Genomic DNA, 15994 nt, shown 5'->3' with positions numbered 1-15994 from the left:
ACATGCCGCAGAGCGGCTGGGCCCGTGAGCCATGGCCGCTGAGCCTGCACGTCCGGAGCCTGTGCTCCTCAGTGGGAGAGGCCACGGCAGTGAGAGGCCCGCGTACCACAAAAAAAAAAAAAAAAAAAAAAAGAATTGTCTAGACTTGTACTCTCTTACACAATAGCTACTAGCTACTGGTATGTGGCTAGTCCAAACTGAGACATACTTTAAGTGTAAAACACACACTGGATTTCAAAGACAGTACAAAAAAGAGAATGCAGAATACCTCATTAATAATTTTGATATTGATTACTTTTCCTTTTTAAGTCTGAATAATATTCCATTTTATGTACCACATTTTGCTTATCCATTTATCCGTCCATGGACACTTGAGTGGCTTCTATGTTTTAGCTATTGTGAATAATTCTGCTATAAACATGGGTATACCAATATCTTTCTGAGACCCTTTTAATTCTTTTGGCATATACCCAGAAGTGGAATTGCTGGATTGTGTGGTAATTCTGTGTTTAATTTTTGAGTTGCCATATTGCTCCACAGTGGCTGTACCAATACTTGTTGCTTTCTATTTTGATTTTTTTTTTTTTTTGCGGTATGCGGGTCTCTCACTGTTGTGGCCTCTCCCGTTGCAGAGCACAGGCTCCAGACGCGCAGGCTCAGCGGCCATGGTTCATGGGCCCAGCCGCTCCGTGGCATGTGGGATCCTCCCGGACCAGGGCACGAACCTGTGTCCCCTGCATCGGCAGGCGGACTCTCAACCACTGCGCCACCAGGGAAGCCCCTCTATTTTGATTTTTTGACAGTAGTCGTCCTAATGGTTGTGAGGTGGTATCTCATTGTAGTTTTGATTTGCATTTACCTGTTGATTAATGATGTTGAATGCCTTTTCATGTGCTTTTTGGCCATACCTATATCTTCTTTGGAGAAATGTCTGTTGAAATCCTTTGCCTACTTTTGTATTGGGGCTTTTTGTTGTTGTTGTTGAGTTTTAGGTGTTCTCTGTGTACTCTGGATATTATCCCTTATCAGATACATGATTTGCAAATATTTTCTCCAATTCTGTGGGTTGTTGGGCCCATTAATTTTTGCACAAGTCAAGGAAGCTCCCTTTGATAGGGAGTCTACTCATGAATTACTGTTAATAAATGTATATTATTTACATAAAAACCTAGTTAGAATGCTTAGGAACAGGATGTTCTCGTTAATAAGTACTCAGGTTAACTGGAAATTAAGCAAAATCCCTTTTAGAGTTTAACTGTGAAACAACCTTTCTAAAATGTGAGTCCCCATCTCTTGCTTAATGAATAGAGCCTAAGGAACACAAATAATTTTACTTATTAAGGAGCTCAGTAAACACCAGAGTCCTAACAAAGAGCATTTTATTATATTTGTATAGTACAGCTACTGAGATCATCTGGTCTTCACAACCAGTCTGAGAGGTGGCAATACAGAGAACTATTAATCTGATTTATTTTTAATAAATGGGGTCATTCAGACAGAGAGAGCTTGAGAGACTTGCCTGATCAGTGTCTTATTCTGGTGAATAGAGAAGCCCAGATGTGGCTCCCATTTTCTGGATCTTTCCATCACTTGAATCTGCTCCCTTGATTATTGTGTGAAACACCATATCTTGTGGTTAGGTTCTAGAGATACAAAGTGCAAGCTTTAGAATAGGGTTTCTTGGGCTTCCCTGGTGGTGCAGTGGTTAAGAATCCTCCTGCCAATGCAGGGGATACGGGTTCGAGCCCCGGTCTGGGAAGATCCCACATGCCACAGAGCAACTAGGCCCGTGCGCCACAGCTGCTGAGCCTGCGCTCTAGAGCCCATGAGCCACAACTACTGAGACCGTGTGCCACAACTACTGAAGCCCGCGTGCCCAGAGCCCATGCTCCGCAACAAGAGAAGCTGCCGCAGTGAGAAGCCCACGCGCCGCGATGAAGAGTAGCCCCCGCTCACCACAACTAGAGAAAGCCTGCGTGCAGCAACGGAGACCCGGCACAGCCAAAAAAATAAATAAATAAATTTATTTTTTTAAAAAAAGAATAGTTTCTTTTTTTAAAATTTATTTTTATTTTATTATTATTATTATTTGTTTTTTGTGGTACGCGGGCCTCTCACTGCTGTGGCCTCTCCCGTCGCGGAGCACAGGCTCCGGACGCACAGGCTCAGCGACCATGGCTCACGGGCCCAGCTGCTCCGCGGCATGTGGGATCTTCCAGACCAGGGCACGAACCCGTGTTCCCTGCATTGGCAGGCTGATTCTCAACCACTGCGCCACCAGGGAAGCCCAAGAATAGTTTCTTGAAGTGTGGTCTGAGATCATCCACATCAGATTGCTGGCTAAAATGCAGATTCCAGGACCCCACCACATCCCACTGAATCAAAATCTCCCCAGGTGAGGCCCAGGAGTCAGCTTTTTAACAGGTCTCCAAGTTATGAGTATACGTGCTAACATTTAGGAGATTGGACTGAATGTGTATAGACTCTGAAACATCTCTAAGAGTATTACCTTTGTTTTTAAATGAAGCCCTAGTAAGAGATTCTTTTCCCTTGCAAAGTGCAGCTTTTGCCTAAAAGCCCAGTTTATCTGGAAAACCATATTAAGCTAACTTCCCGATAATCAAGACTTTGTTGTCTTATCACCTTGAGTATCTTAAGAACAGTAAGCAGTTTTTGAAGTCTCCAGGACAAGACTTTAACTCCATCCTAGGGGAGCTGGCTTTCTTATGCTAGTGGTCAGAGTCATTCACTCGTTTGTTCCCTCAACCTCTCACTGGTGATGCTTTATAACTCAAACAGCAGCAACAATAAGGGTTTTTATTCTCTCATATAGCCAGAAGTCTGAGTGTAGTTTGACCCAGAGTTGGTTAAGTCATTAGCTCAATGACTTTTTTTTTTGGCTGTGTTGGGTCTTCATTGCTGCATGAGGGCTTTTCTCTAGTTGCCGCCAGCGAGGGCTACTCTTCGTTGCAGTGCATAGGCTTCTCATTGCGGTGGCTTCTCTTGTTGCAGAGCACAGGCTCTAGGCACGTGGGCTTCAGTAGTTGTGGCTCACGGGCTCAGTACTTGTGGCTCATGGGCTCTAGAGCGCAGGCTCAGTAGTTGTGGCGCACGGGCTTAGTTGCTCCGCAGCATGTGGGATCTTCCCGGACCAGGGCTTGAACCCGTGTCCCCTGCATTGGCAGGCAGATTCTTGACCACTGCGCCACCAGGGAAGCCCCTCAATGACTTCTTGAAAGACCTGGTTGTTCCTGTCTTCTGCTTATTCTGTCTTTCCTGGGTTAGCTTCCCTGATAATGGCCAGAGTGGCCATGGTTCCAGGAGCTCCATCATATACAGCAACATCCTGGAGGAGGAGGGGAATCCATTTTAGATGGAAATTAACCGTGCCTACAGTCTTCAGTGATTATTGATGTGCAGGAATCGTGCAAGGTACTGGGGATACAGTAGTGAACTAGACACAATCATTGTCCTGACAGATCATTGTGGGGGATCTGGACAAATGAATAGGCAATTATGAATCAATGTGTTAAGTACTATGATAAGGAATTATAGGGTACTATGAAAGCACATGAAGAGTTGTATACATTTTATATATATATATATAATATATCTATACAGTTGACACTTGAACAACATGGGTTTGAACTGCACAAGTCCACTTATGTGTGGATTTCTTTCACTAGATACATAACTACAGTATCACCTGATTCCCAGGGGGTTGAATCTGCCGATGCAGAACTGCACACATGGAGGGCCAACTGTAAAGTGATAGGTCGGGGGCAGAGTAGGAGAAAAGATGAATGCTATGGACTGCGTGTTTGTGTCCCCTCAGATTCATAAGTTGAAACCCTAATCCCCAATGTGATGGTAATTAGGAGGTGAGGGCTTTGGGAGGTAATTGTGGTTAGATTAGATCATGAGGGAAGAGCTGATCATGGTGCGATTAGTGCCCCTATAAGGAGGTGATAGGACCAAAGCTCTTTCTGTCTTCCATGTGAGGGTGCAGTGAGAAGGCAGCCACCTGTGGACCAAGAGGAAGGCCCTCACCAAGAACCCTACCGTATTGGCACCCTGATCTCAGACTTCCAGCCTCCAGAACTGTGAGAAATAAATGTCTGTTGTTTAAGCTCCCCACTCTACAGTATTCTGCTATACTGACTGAGAGAGTGAGTCTATGGTCATTGGGTCTGGGGCAAAGAAATGATAACTGGACATCATTGGGGTAAGTAGTGGACAAGCCATCAGAGTCCATTTTCTGATCCTTTGCCTTTAGGGCACTGTTGTCTTCTTTCCAAGATGTTAATGAATCAATCTAGCAAATTAGCCCTTACTAATTTGTCATGGCTATTTTAAAGGCATGGCTGTTTTAGAAGGAGCAATATTTTTAAAAAGGAGATTAATAATACTATAACTTATTATATTTTGTGTAAAAATAGCTTTATTGCTTTTGAAATGTGGGGTATATTCTTCTAAACAATTCAAACTATACAAAAAAAGCCAGAAGAGAAAGTAAAAAAATCACCTCAAATGGTTCATCATCCAGAGACAACTAAAGTTCCCAAATTCATGAACATCTTCCTAGATATACCTCTGGGCCCACGTACATATACGTACATAATTTCCCAAACAAGATCAACTAACTCAACATGAGCTTTACAGTTTGCTTTATAAAAACTGCACCATAGGACTTCCCTGGTGGCGCAGTGGTTGAGAGTCTGCCTGCCGATGCAGGGGACACGGGTTCGTGCCCTGGTCCGGGAAGATCCCACATGCCGTGGAGTGGCTGGGCCCGTGAGCCATGGCCGCTGAGCCTGCACATCCCGAGCCATGGCCGCTGAGCCTGCACATCCCGAGCCTGCGCTCTGCAACGGGAGAGGCCACAACAGTGAGGGGCCCGCATACCGCGAAACAACAACAACAAAGAAAACTGAACCATAGGCTATAGACATTTTTAATGGTTTCCTTGTATTCCAGTGTGTGTTTGTATGTATGTGTACGGGGGTATATGTGTGTGTGGCTTAATTTATTCAATCAGTCCTCTATTGAAGGACATTTATTTTCGAAGTTTTGTTATGATGGGCAAAGTTCCAGTGAATTTTTGTTATCATACATGTTTTTGAACACAGTACACAAATTGCACAGTAGAGGAACATAGGGTAGTAAAGCAAGGGACTTCATGAGGTCCAGAGCCTCTTACTCAAAATGTGGTCTTTGCACTGGCAGCACCTGATCCACCCGGGAACTTGGTAGAAATGCAGAATCTTAGGCTCCACCCCAGACCTCCAGAATCAGAATCTTCATTTTAACAAGATCTTGTCTCTGGGAGAAGGGACAGTTTGCCTGAGAAACCTGAAAAGTGAACAGGCATCATCCAGGCAACGACTTGGGGTGAGACTTGGTCAAGATGGAGGAAGTAGCATCCTGGAAGGAGGGCTTTGGGCCTGGGAGGACCCACAGGAAGAAGTCCTATGTGGCTGGAGCTTAAGGAACAAGGAGAAGAGTGGAGGAGACAGGCAGGAGCTAGGCCACGGTAATGATTCTGGACTTCATTTGGGGGCCAGAAAAAACCTTAAAAATTTCAGAGTAATACAGTCAGATTATTATTTTAACAAGCAACCTTTATCAACAAGGATATTTCCAGGTTTTATGGAGTCTAAGCTTGTTTGTTTGTTTGTTTGTTTTGGCTGCGCCATGCAGGTCACAAGATCTTAACTCCCTGACCAGGGCCGAACCCACACCCTCTGCAGTGAATGAGTGGAGTCCTAACCACTGGGCCACCAAGGAATTCCCAGAGTCTAAGTTTTATACAATTCAGGATGCTCTTATTAAGGAAAAGACCACAAGATTATGAAACATCAATGTGGTTACTTATTTAGAATGAGAAAAAAAATCACAAATTATACATTTTAAGAAGCTGACAGGTACCACAAATATCACAAAATTTAGAAAAATAGCAAAATTTTTATTAAACTACTGAATACACCTCTCTAATACTTTTTCCTTATATTTTTGGGCCTTAATTCTCTTTTATCATTTCTTCATGTGAAAACAGTTTTATAATATCATTTTATAAGCAGAGAGAATAAAATGATAATTCAGTCCTTCTTCCAATATGGCTGATCAACATTTGCTTTTTATTATTGATAGTTTGGAAACGTTTTGGTATATAAGTAGCTATTGTCAATGTCATGGCAAATTTTTTTCGGATCATTATCAAATTTGGAAAAATCTCTATCAAGTTTCTTTCAATTATGAGCTGTAAGTTTTCAAAGCATTTCAAATTTTCTCATGCAGTGAATAATCTCTACTTTTTGAACTGAGGACACTCATTAACCAGGGATTCAGGAGGTGCTCCGACCAGTGAGGGGCCCTGAAGTTTAAGTTTCATTTATTTCATATAAGCACTTTTCTGTGTATCCACCTTTAACTCCATACAGCAAACTGAACTGGGTCTTAGGTTATAGAGACACGGTCCTTGTCCATGGGAAGATCATGGATTAATGGGGAGACATGACAAAAGCTAACTATAAAGTAAGGCAGAATGTGAGTACTATACAACTGAGAGACAAACATAACTGTTAGTAAAATTCTGGGAATGTCATATACATATTCATAACTATATAAGATAGGCCATAGTCCATTCCCCAAATATTGGTCAAATGCCTACTATGTGCCTATCACTGCTGGGAACAGGTTGGGTGAGCAAAGATGGATACATCCAACAGGACCTCTGTCCCGTGAGTCATAGTGTGGTAGGTAAGATATATATGCAGAAAAAGCAATGCCAATCATAATAATCATAGCAGCTAATATTTATGGAACATGATTCTTTGTCAGGCACAATTCTCAATGCTCTACATTTAAATACAATATCATGATACAATTAAATACAATATAACAGTACAAAGTAGAATATGCTAAATACCTCACGAGTGGTCCAATTATGCAGAATCCTTAAAAGGGAGCGAAATTTTTCTGGCATCATCATCATAAGGAGAAGAATTGAGCACCTGTTGTACCAGGCATGACTCATCCATCATCTTAATATAACCTTCAAAACAACACTGTAATGTAGGCATTGATGTGCCCTTGAGATGTCAGTGTTTGGAGAGGTTAGGGAGCTGGACAAAGAGAATAAGATGCTGGGCATTGACCTCCTAAGAAAGCTATCATGAACCAGGCATGCACAAGTGGTATGGGTCCAGGCTTTGTTCAACTTCAGCGAAGGCCACAAGCATATAGTTCAACAGGCCAAAGCACAGTAAGAGGTTTTTTCACAAAAATAGCAGTCTCGGGCTTCCCTGGTGGCGCAGTGGTTGAGGGTCCGCCTGCCGATGCAGGGGACGCGAGTTCGTGCCCCGGTCTGGGAGGATCCCACATGCCGCGGAGCGGCTGGGCCCGAGAGCCGTGGCCGCTGCGCCTGCGCGTCCGGAGCCTGTGCTCCGCAACGGGAGAGGCCACAACAGTGAGAGGCCCACGTACTGTAAAAAAAAAAAAAAAAAAAATAGCAGTCTCCTGCTCCTCCCTTCCCATACCCAGGCCTGCTTTCCTCTCTTGCAGCTGGGCTGTGAGCTCCTGGGGACAAAAGAGCTGTCTCCTAGTTGCCCAGTGCCCAGTGTCCTGAAGTTAGCTGTTCTCCATCTTGATTCTTGAATCAGAATAATTTCAATTTCTCCCAACAAAATCAGTACATCCCTTAAAAAATTATCAGCGACTAAGCATCACATACAAACAATAACATCTATGAACCTTCATTTATTCAGTGCTCAGACCTCCAGCTGCTCAGCATTGCAAACACCCCTGAAGGCAGGTGGAGTAGAGGTTAGCTATACCAATTTCATTCCTGTAGTTCTGATTTGAATCCTGACTCCTCCATGTATTAACCTTGGGCAAGTTACTTATCCACTCTAGATAAGTCCTGACAGGTGGTAAATTCCCAGTGAATATTATCTGTCATCATTTCCCAGAAGAAAGGGGCAAATCTCTTTGATCATGTACTGGGCCTATGGCCTCATTCCTTGGCAGAGATAAACAGTCCCAAAGTCACAGACTACTGGCTTAAAAATGTGTAAAATGAAACCACTGATTTAATAAGCTTGGCAGCCTGACATTCTGTGGGCGATGGGTGGAAGAATAGACAACAGCGGATGGGGTGAGAGTGAATTGCAGAGGCAGCAGGATTGCTACTCACACCTGGAAAGCAGTCTGGGTGGTTTAATAAGGGACAAACAGTCCTTTGCTAAGTAGCCTCCCTGAGGGCATGTTTGTGGGTTTGACAGCTCTTTATAGTAATAGATGTGCATAGTAATACCTTGAAGCATCAATAAAAGGTCAGATATGTTCCAAGTAAGCAGTTCAGCCAGGCAAAGAGGTGTGTAATGCCTTTTTAAAAGACCCCTGAGCTTAACTTTGGATGGCATCTCTTAGAGAAACTCAGTCTGAACTCTTTCATGCCCAGGAGCAGTGTGTCCTCAATTTCAGAAGTACATGGACCAAAAAGATGTTTTAAAAAATTGAAGACCATGACAGGGCTGCCAGCTTGTTATTTTGCCATGCAAAGAAACCAAGAAGCTAACGAGAGAACCACCATCTGTTACCATCTTTCCACGAAAGTAAGGAAATTTTAACGTCGGAGAAAGTAGGAAAGTCACAGTCTCAGAATAAAGGACAGTCCTTCAAATTGAACACATTTGGCATTGCAAAGCACTTGCTGCCATTTCATGACTTTTCTGACTTTGCTGCACCTTCTGGAAGTGTTGCTATGTACTGACCAAATGGGCCTGGGATTTAGAAATTACTGCTTTCTCGAGTGGAGGTTCTCCAAGCGTGGGCCTGAACCAGCAGCAGCACCGCCCTGGGAACTGGTTACAGATGCACATTCTCAGTCCCCACCCCAGGCCTAGTGAAGCAAAAATTCTGGAAGCAGGCCCAGCAACCTGTACTTTCACAAGCCCTCCATGTGATGCTGACACACCCAAGTTTGAGAAGAACCACGGTTGCAAATCATCCCTTCTATTTTTTTGTCCTTTGGCTGCGCCTTGTGGCATGCAGGATCTTAGTTCCCTGACCAGGGATTGAACCTGTGCCCCCTGCATTGGGAGCATGGAGTCTTAACCACTGGACAGCCAGGGACGTCCCCCAAAGCATCCCTTCTAGATGGATGGCACAGATGCTCTCTGGAAACCCTCCAATGACAGGATCCCAACCACCTCGCGAAGAAGCCTGTTTCAATGTGAGTCAGCTCAGGTGGTTAGAAACTCCTGGACGGGTCTCGCTGGTCCCAGTTCTGCCCTCTTGAGCCACCCAGAGTGATTCTTCCCTGTCTCCTGGCACTTGTCAACACACTGTCTACATTTGAAGGTGACGATTGTAGCTCCCTTGTCCAGGTGAGCACAGCCACTGCTCATCAGTGGTCCTCACATGGCTCAATCTCTAGTCCTCTCATCAGCCTGGTTGCCCTCATGTGAAGGCCCCTTTATTCTCATTATTAACAACCACCATTTATTGAACACTTGATACTATGTGCTACGCACTGCCTAGGGATATTCCATATCTCCTCATTTTTAATGTTCTCAACAACCCTTGGAAGTTGGTCTCTTATCTCCATTTTACAGAAAGAGTAAGTTCAGAGAGGTCAAGTAACTGCCCAATATCCCTCAGCTGGTGAGTAGCTGAGCCAGGATTCCACACTCAGGCCTGTGGCACTCCTGGTCTCATGTTCTTTCCACTGTATGAGGTTGCCCTTAAATTTCCATCAAAATCTTCTTATTTTAGGGGAGGCTGAGCCAGGAAGAGGTAGCCATGAGGACTGAGTATGTAACAGGTGGGTAACAGTATGGACTCTGGAGTCAAACAAAGCTGGGTTGAGTCCCGTTTTCTGCAGTTGCTAATTGTATGACCTGGCATGTGTTTCCTATTCTCTCTAAGCCTCAATTTCTTCATCTGTACAATGGGGATAATAACAGCATCCACTTAAGTCTGCTCTGAGTAGTAAATGAATTTGTGCTTATAAAGCACTTAGCAAAGTGCCTGGTACACAGTAAGTACTCAGTAAATATCTCTTATTATTACTGAGTAGATGTACTCAGCAATTACATAATTATAGCACAGAGGGATCATATCCACACACGTGTACATTATAGCAATATAAACCATTGTCTCCTTTCCAACTCCACCGAACACCCATTTATTTCTGGCCCTGCATGATTTCAGCAACTTCCTGATTCCCTCCCTCCAGTTTCTCACTTTTGTAAGCTGACCTGCATACACTGAGAGGTTACTCTTCCCAAAGCCCAGTTCTGATTATGTGTGCCATCTCCCTGTTGAAACACTATCTTCAAAGTAAGTCCAAGTTTCTCTTCCTGGCTTTCAAGGCTCTGCATACGATATGGCCCTAAGTTCCCACTCCCCCCTTGTCCCCACTATTGCCTGACATGGACTCTAGTTCCAGCTAAACTGAGTTATGGGCCTTTCTTCATACATGAAGTTCCTTCTCCATTTTCTCCATCCAAAACGGCCACCCATCTCCTTACCCTCCCTCCACCTCATGGCTTTCTGTCAAAGTTTTCCATCAAGTACTCTCTCATCTCCAAGAGATGCAGGCAACTTCTTCCTTTGAACTCACTTGGCCTTTATTTCTTGAATTATAATAGTGTTAGGAAAAGAGCTTAGATGTTGCCACCAGATAGACCTGCGTTCAAATTTTGAATCTTCCTCTAGTGTCTCATGTCCCTGAGATTACATGTCCTTATCTGTAAATTGGGGAAAATGAAATTATGGAGACTGAAGGAGACTGGCGAATATACGGCTCCTGGTCAGAGCCTGATTCAAGGACTTTTTCAGCATCTCTTCCCTTTTCCTGTCCGGGCATGACGCAGTTTAAATCCCCTATTTGTGGAGAACGAGGACTTCACCTTCATTGTGTTGGTATCACTCACAGTCCTCAGAATAAATCTTTATAGACAGATGCTCACTAAGGACATGTTGAACTGAACCCACTGCCTCTTATTCACTAAGGGGTCAGTTCACTTAACCTCTCTGAGCATCAGTACTCTTGTCCCTAAAGTTAGTGATATTAAAAAGAAAACTTTATGTTCCTTCCAGCTATGCCATTCTTTCATTCATTCAATAAATATCTACTGAGCACTTACAATATGTTAGACAATCTGCTAGGCTGTGGGGATGCCATGGGGAAGGTCAGATGTTCTATAATTAGAACTCTGGTCCACAGCAATGAAAACTCAAGCCTAGCACTGGCTGTGGACCGGTGGAGTGTGGGCTAGCAGTGCTGGGCTGCAGATGTCGGTAGGAGAGAGCAATGTGTGTAGGGAGCTTGGGAGAGCTGGAGCCTCCAGGAAGACAGTACTCTTTCATCATAGGTTGGAAAACCTATTGTTCCCCTTGGCTTGGTGCTTCATAGGCGGCTGCCCATTAGTTGGGTATGAAAAAATTTGTAACGGCTTTACTGAGATAGAATTTACATATGATAAAATTTGCCGGTTGAAAGTGTACAATTCAATGGTTTTTTAGTGTATTTACGTAGTTGTGCAACCATCATCATATCTAATCTAATTAGAACATTTTGATTCCCCAGAAGAAACTGACAACTTTATCTTTGTAATAAAGGTCAAGTGAATGAATACCTTAGCCCAGGTCAAGTCCTGCCTTTCTTCATCAGCACAGAAATGTGGCTCAGATTGTTGTGGAGATGATAGGGTTGAGAAGTCAGAGTGTAGAAATATTTATCTTAATTGGATCACTGGTATTCATTTGGTAAGTTGGCTTAAAACATAACGTCAACCCCAGAGATCTCCAGCTTGGTTAAATGTGAAGTAAACATCCAGCCACACGATCTTCTCCAAGCACAGCCCCTGCTCTACCAGCTCCATGGCTCCCTGCTGGCTACAAGCAGGTTCCTTAAGCTGGTATCACATGATGACCTAAGATGGGTCCAAGCTACCCTTCCTGTTCCTCTCCGTCTCCTCCCAACATTTGCCCTCAATCCCTCTCTCTCCTCCCTCAGTCAAGTCAATTACCCCTTCTGTGTGCTGTCTTCACAGGCACCCCCCTGTAATAGCAAAGCCTTCTCCAGACCTGCCCCCCTCCCTCCCCCAACTCTGGCTCCTCTTTACAGACACGCTCCTTGGGTAAGTTACACATACTTCTGCCCATTTCCTCATTCCTAATCCCACTGCAACCTCACTTAGGCTCCTGTGACCCCCTCCTAACGCTTGCATTGAGACCACCCATGACTTTAGAATTGCCTGACCCAGGGGGTCCTTCCAGGCCTCCTTCCTGCCCTCTTGGTCCTCTCTCCTTGAAACCCTGTCCCCCCTGGCCTGTGACCCGTGCCCTCCTTCCACCAGTCTGCTCAGCGTCCCACCTGGCCCTGCCCCCTCCCTTCCTCTTCCCAGCCTTGGTGGGGCTCAGGGCCCCCTCCTCGGCTCATGGCTCTTCTATTGCTCAACACCCCAGCCCTGCTGTGACCTCACTCTTCACCCACACGCAGAGGCTCCCAAACCTTTCTGGGCACCAGGTGTCCGGCAAGACGCCTTGGCACTGACCTTGGCTCTGTACAGGGTCTCTGGACTCAGGCTCGGATAAGCAGAGGATCGGAGGGGAACGTGGGCCAATTTGCATAAGAATCCAGCACCACTGGGGAGAAGAGGGCCCCCTCCTCAGCCCCTTCTCCTTGAGAACTGAAGGTAGAGACACGCAGGAAGTGGACACCACGAGCTTGTCGCTGGTCCTGGAGCTGGTGGAAAGGGCAAAAGCCTCAACCGACAGCTTGCCACAGGGATCCGGTGGAGGAGCATTCACCAAGGGACGGGGAGTGCTGGTTCGGGGCAGGGCTTAGCTCTGCTCTTCTGTTTGGGGAAATGAAGGAGAGGGTTGTAGGCCTTTATGGGCTGCAGCTGGAGTGGTGTTGAACAGTGACACCATCTGACAGTGGTGAGTCATTACAACAGTGACATAAGGACTTCAATCCTCCCGAGTTCTTTGGGAGTTGGGAAGGAAACAGGTCTCTTAACAGAGAGATATTGGACTTTCTGTTAAGAAGGGCAGGTGGGGGCTTGAGCAGTTAATTTGAAAAACAAAGATGTGACCACATTTGTACACTGAGGAAGTGAGTGAGACATATCGGGCACACATATACAAACATACCCCATTCTCATCCTGTATAGACAATGCTACTAGACATCTCCTCTTGGAGTCCTGTGGGAACGCCAACCTCAGCATGCCTGAAGTTCTTGCTGTTTAACCTCCCAAAGGCCCTACCCCGGAATGTGGCACAACCAGTACAATCCCCAAGCCGGAAGCATTGGAGTCATTCTTTAAAAAATAAACAATTATGCAAATGTCTTTTCATTATATAAATAATGTCCACCAAGGGAAAATTACAAAATGATCCCATTTTACAGATGTGGGAACTGAGACCAGGAGAAGAGTCATCATGACTTCAAGAGCACACAACCAACACGAGGCATTCCTAGGTGCACACTGTTTATTCTAGAGACGAGAACAAATGTTTGACATTTCTGGCTTTTTAAGAAGTCTCTTCAGATGCCAGTCTCCTTGGAGTGTGGTTAATCTGTTGATGTCCTGTGAATTCATTGAGGTCCGGTTTCAGTGTTGCTCCCAGGAAGACTGACTGTCCTGATGTCCTGACCCACGCTGGTACACTGATTCTGTAACAGATTCTATAAAAGTCTTCTTGAGGCCCTCCTGCTGGTGTCTGGAGACTTTGCATATTTCACCTTGTCTCATCCTTACTGTGATCCCATGAGTTTCATGAAATCCCTCTCTTTTTTTTTTTTTTTTTTTTTTAAGATGAGGAAATTGAAGTTGAAAGAAGCTAAGCGATTTGCCAGCTCCCATGGCAGAATTCGAGTCAGACCTGTCTGACCACGAGCCTCGGTCCTGTCCCTGGCCTTGCTATGCTTGCCAGCCTTGGACCTGGCTAGGAGGGGCACTCTGAGCACTGGTTCTCAAACTTGACTGTGCACTGGGAATCTTGCCAAGATGCAGATTCTGATTCAGGACGTCGGGGTGGGATCAGAACGTCTGCATTTCTAACACGCTCCCAAGGGATTCCAAAGCTTCTAGTCTGAGGACCACAGTTTGAGAAGCAGGAGTTCAGAGCACCCGTCTCATTCTGCAGCAGAAGAAACCAAAGCTTGAAGTAAAGCAACATACTTCAAGCCACATGGCAAGTTAGTGGAAGGGGCAGGAGAAGGTTCAGGAACGCTGATTTCCAGTCCAGACCCTTTCCTATCCTGTGTGTCAGTTATTCAGTTATCGCCTCTCAGCTCCAACCCTATCTTTCTACGCTTGGCTTTGGATACTGGAGATGGGATTTTCCAAACTACACTGTTCTGATTTGCCCACTGGCCCTACATTAGGATCTGTGCATGTGCTCAAGAGATGAGAGACAGAGACAGAGAGAGTAAGAGAGAGTCGGGGTGGAGGGGGGGAGAGAGGGAGAAAGGCTGCTCAGCCATCAGTTGGAGTGGGGGAGGGGAAGGGGGAAGAAGGGACTTGCTCCCTCCTATCTGCTTCCAGAGGATTTGTGTCTGCCATCCTCTCCCTGTGAGCATAACCCAGCAGTGCTTCTATTGCAGTAGCAGTTCCTCCCTGTAGCAGCAGCTGAATCCAGTCTGCAGTTTTCCCTCACAGGCAACAGCACCAGCGACCAGCCCCCCTTCCCCAGGGGTTGGGTCCCAGGCCCACAGGGCCCTCCTCCAAGTGTTTACTTTGAATAATTCCACCCTCTTCCCTTTGTCCCCCAGCCCTCGGAGTCAGCAGCTTCCTGCACTTACTCCCTCCTAAGTGTTTTCTTCTTGACTCTTCAGCTACCGAGTCAACAACATTAACTGACCTTATATTTCTTTATACTAAACTCTCTCTGTTAAAATAACTGGACCTTGGCCAAGATACTTTGTGATATATTAATTTAAAAATAAACAAAACATCCCCTCTAGATTCTGAATTCCTGGAGGGTGGCCACTGGGTCATTATGATGAGTCTGGCGTTTATCGGAGTGGAGTGAGTGCCTGGGCATAGCAGCAAATACACACACACACACACACACACACACACACACACACACACACACACACACACACAGAATGGATGAAGCTATTACACACTTTTCTTTTAATGTGAGACCTGTAGACAGGCCTTAAAGTCCAAGTTTTAGCGTTAACAGGATTTGGGTTTCTAATCAGGCTTTTTCAATTATTAGGCAAATTGCTTGCACTTCCTCTCCGTTTCCTCCTCTGGAAAATGGAGGTAATATCCCCCTTTGGGTTGTTAGAATTAGAAATGATGCAGGCAAAGAGCTGACACCATGCTTTGGAGAGCTGCCAGGACACAAGCTGTTAAAAGGGGATCAAGTCGATGTTCTAATCAGGTTCCAGCGGAGAAGAACATGAAGCACATGGTGACCTAGGAAGGTTGAATTGTCCACGAGGATGAGACAAATGGGAGGTAATTTTCTGATGAGGTTAAGACAGGGAGGGAGTCGAGGCCTAAAGTCTCGTTGGAGAAGGTTTTGGGTTTATGAGGAGCCTGGTGAGCACCAAGCGGCCATTCAGGGCCCTCCACGTGCCAGACCCAGTGCCAGGCTCTAGGGCTGCAGAGATGAATGGGACAGTCCTGTTGTCTTGGGAACACACAGGGCATCCAATCAATTCACTCAACTCACATCACGGAGGGTCTACTGGGGGCTGGGCCCTGAGCCAGTGGCTGGGCAGCAAAGGTAAATTAAAGTAGACTCGGACCTGAGGAATTCAGAATTGAGTAAGGGGCAAGTGAGACCAAAAGGATAATAGGCACGTAAAAGCTTGGAGGATGGTCTGCTACTTTAATGGTCTTGCAGCCCCCGTCTCCCTCTGCAGCCCATCCTGCTAACTCATGGCCATTGCAGCCATATCCCTAAGGCTCAGCTCTGCTCTGAAAAAGAGCTTAGCAGGCGAGAACTCTGGTTCAG

Source organism: Kogia breviceps, chromosome 1 (genome assembly GCF_026419965.1).
Source record: "Kogia breviceps isolate mKogBre1 chromosome 1, mKogBre1 haplotype 1, whole genome shotgun sequence".
NCBI classification, from domain to species: domain Eukaryota; kingdom Metazoa; phylum Chordata; class Mammalia; order Artiodactyla; family Physeteridae; genus Kogia; species Kogia breviceps.
This window is presented reverse-complemented; position numbering follows the sequence as displayed.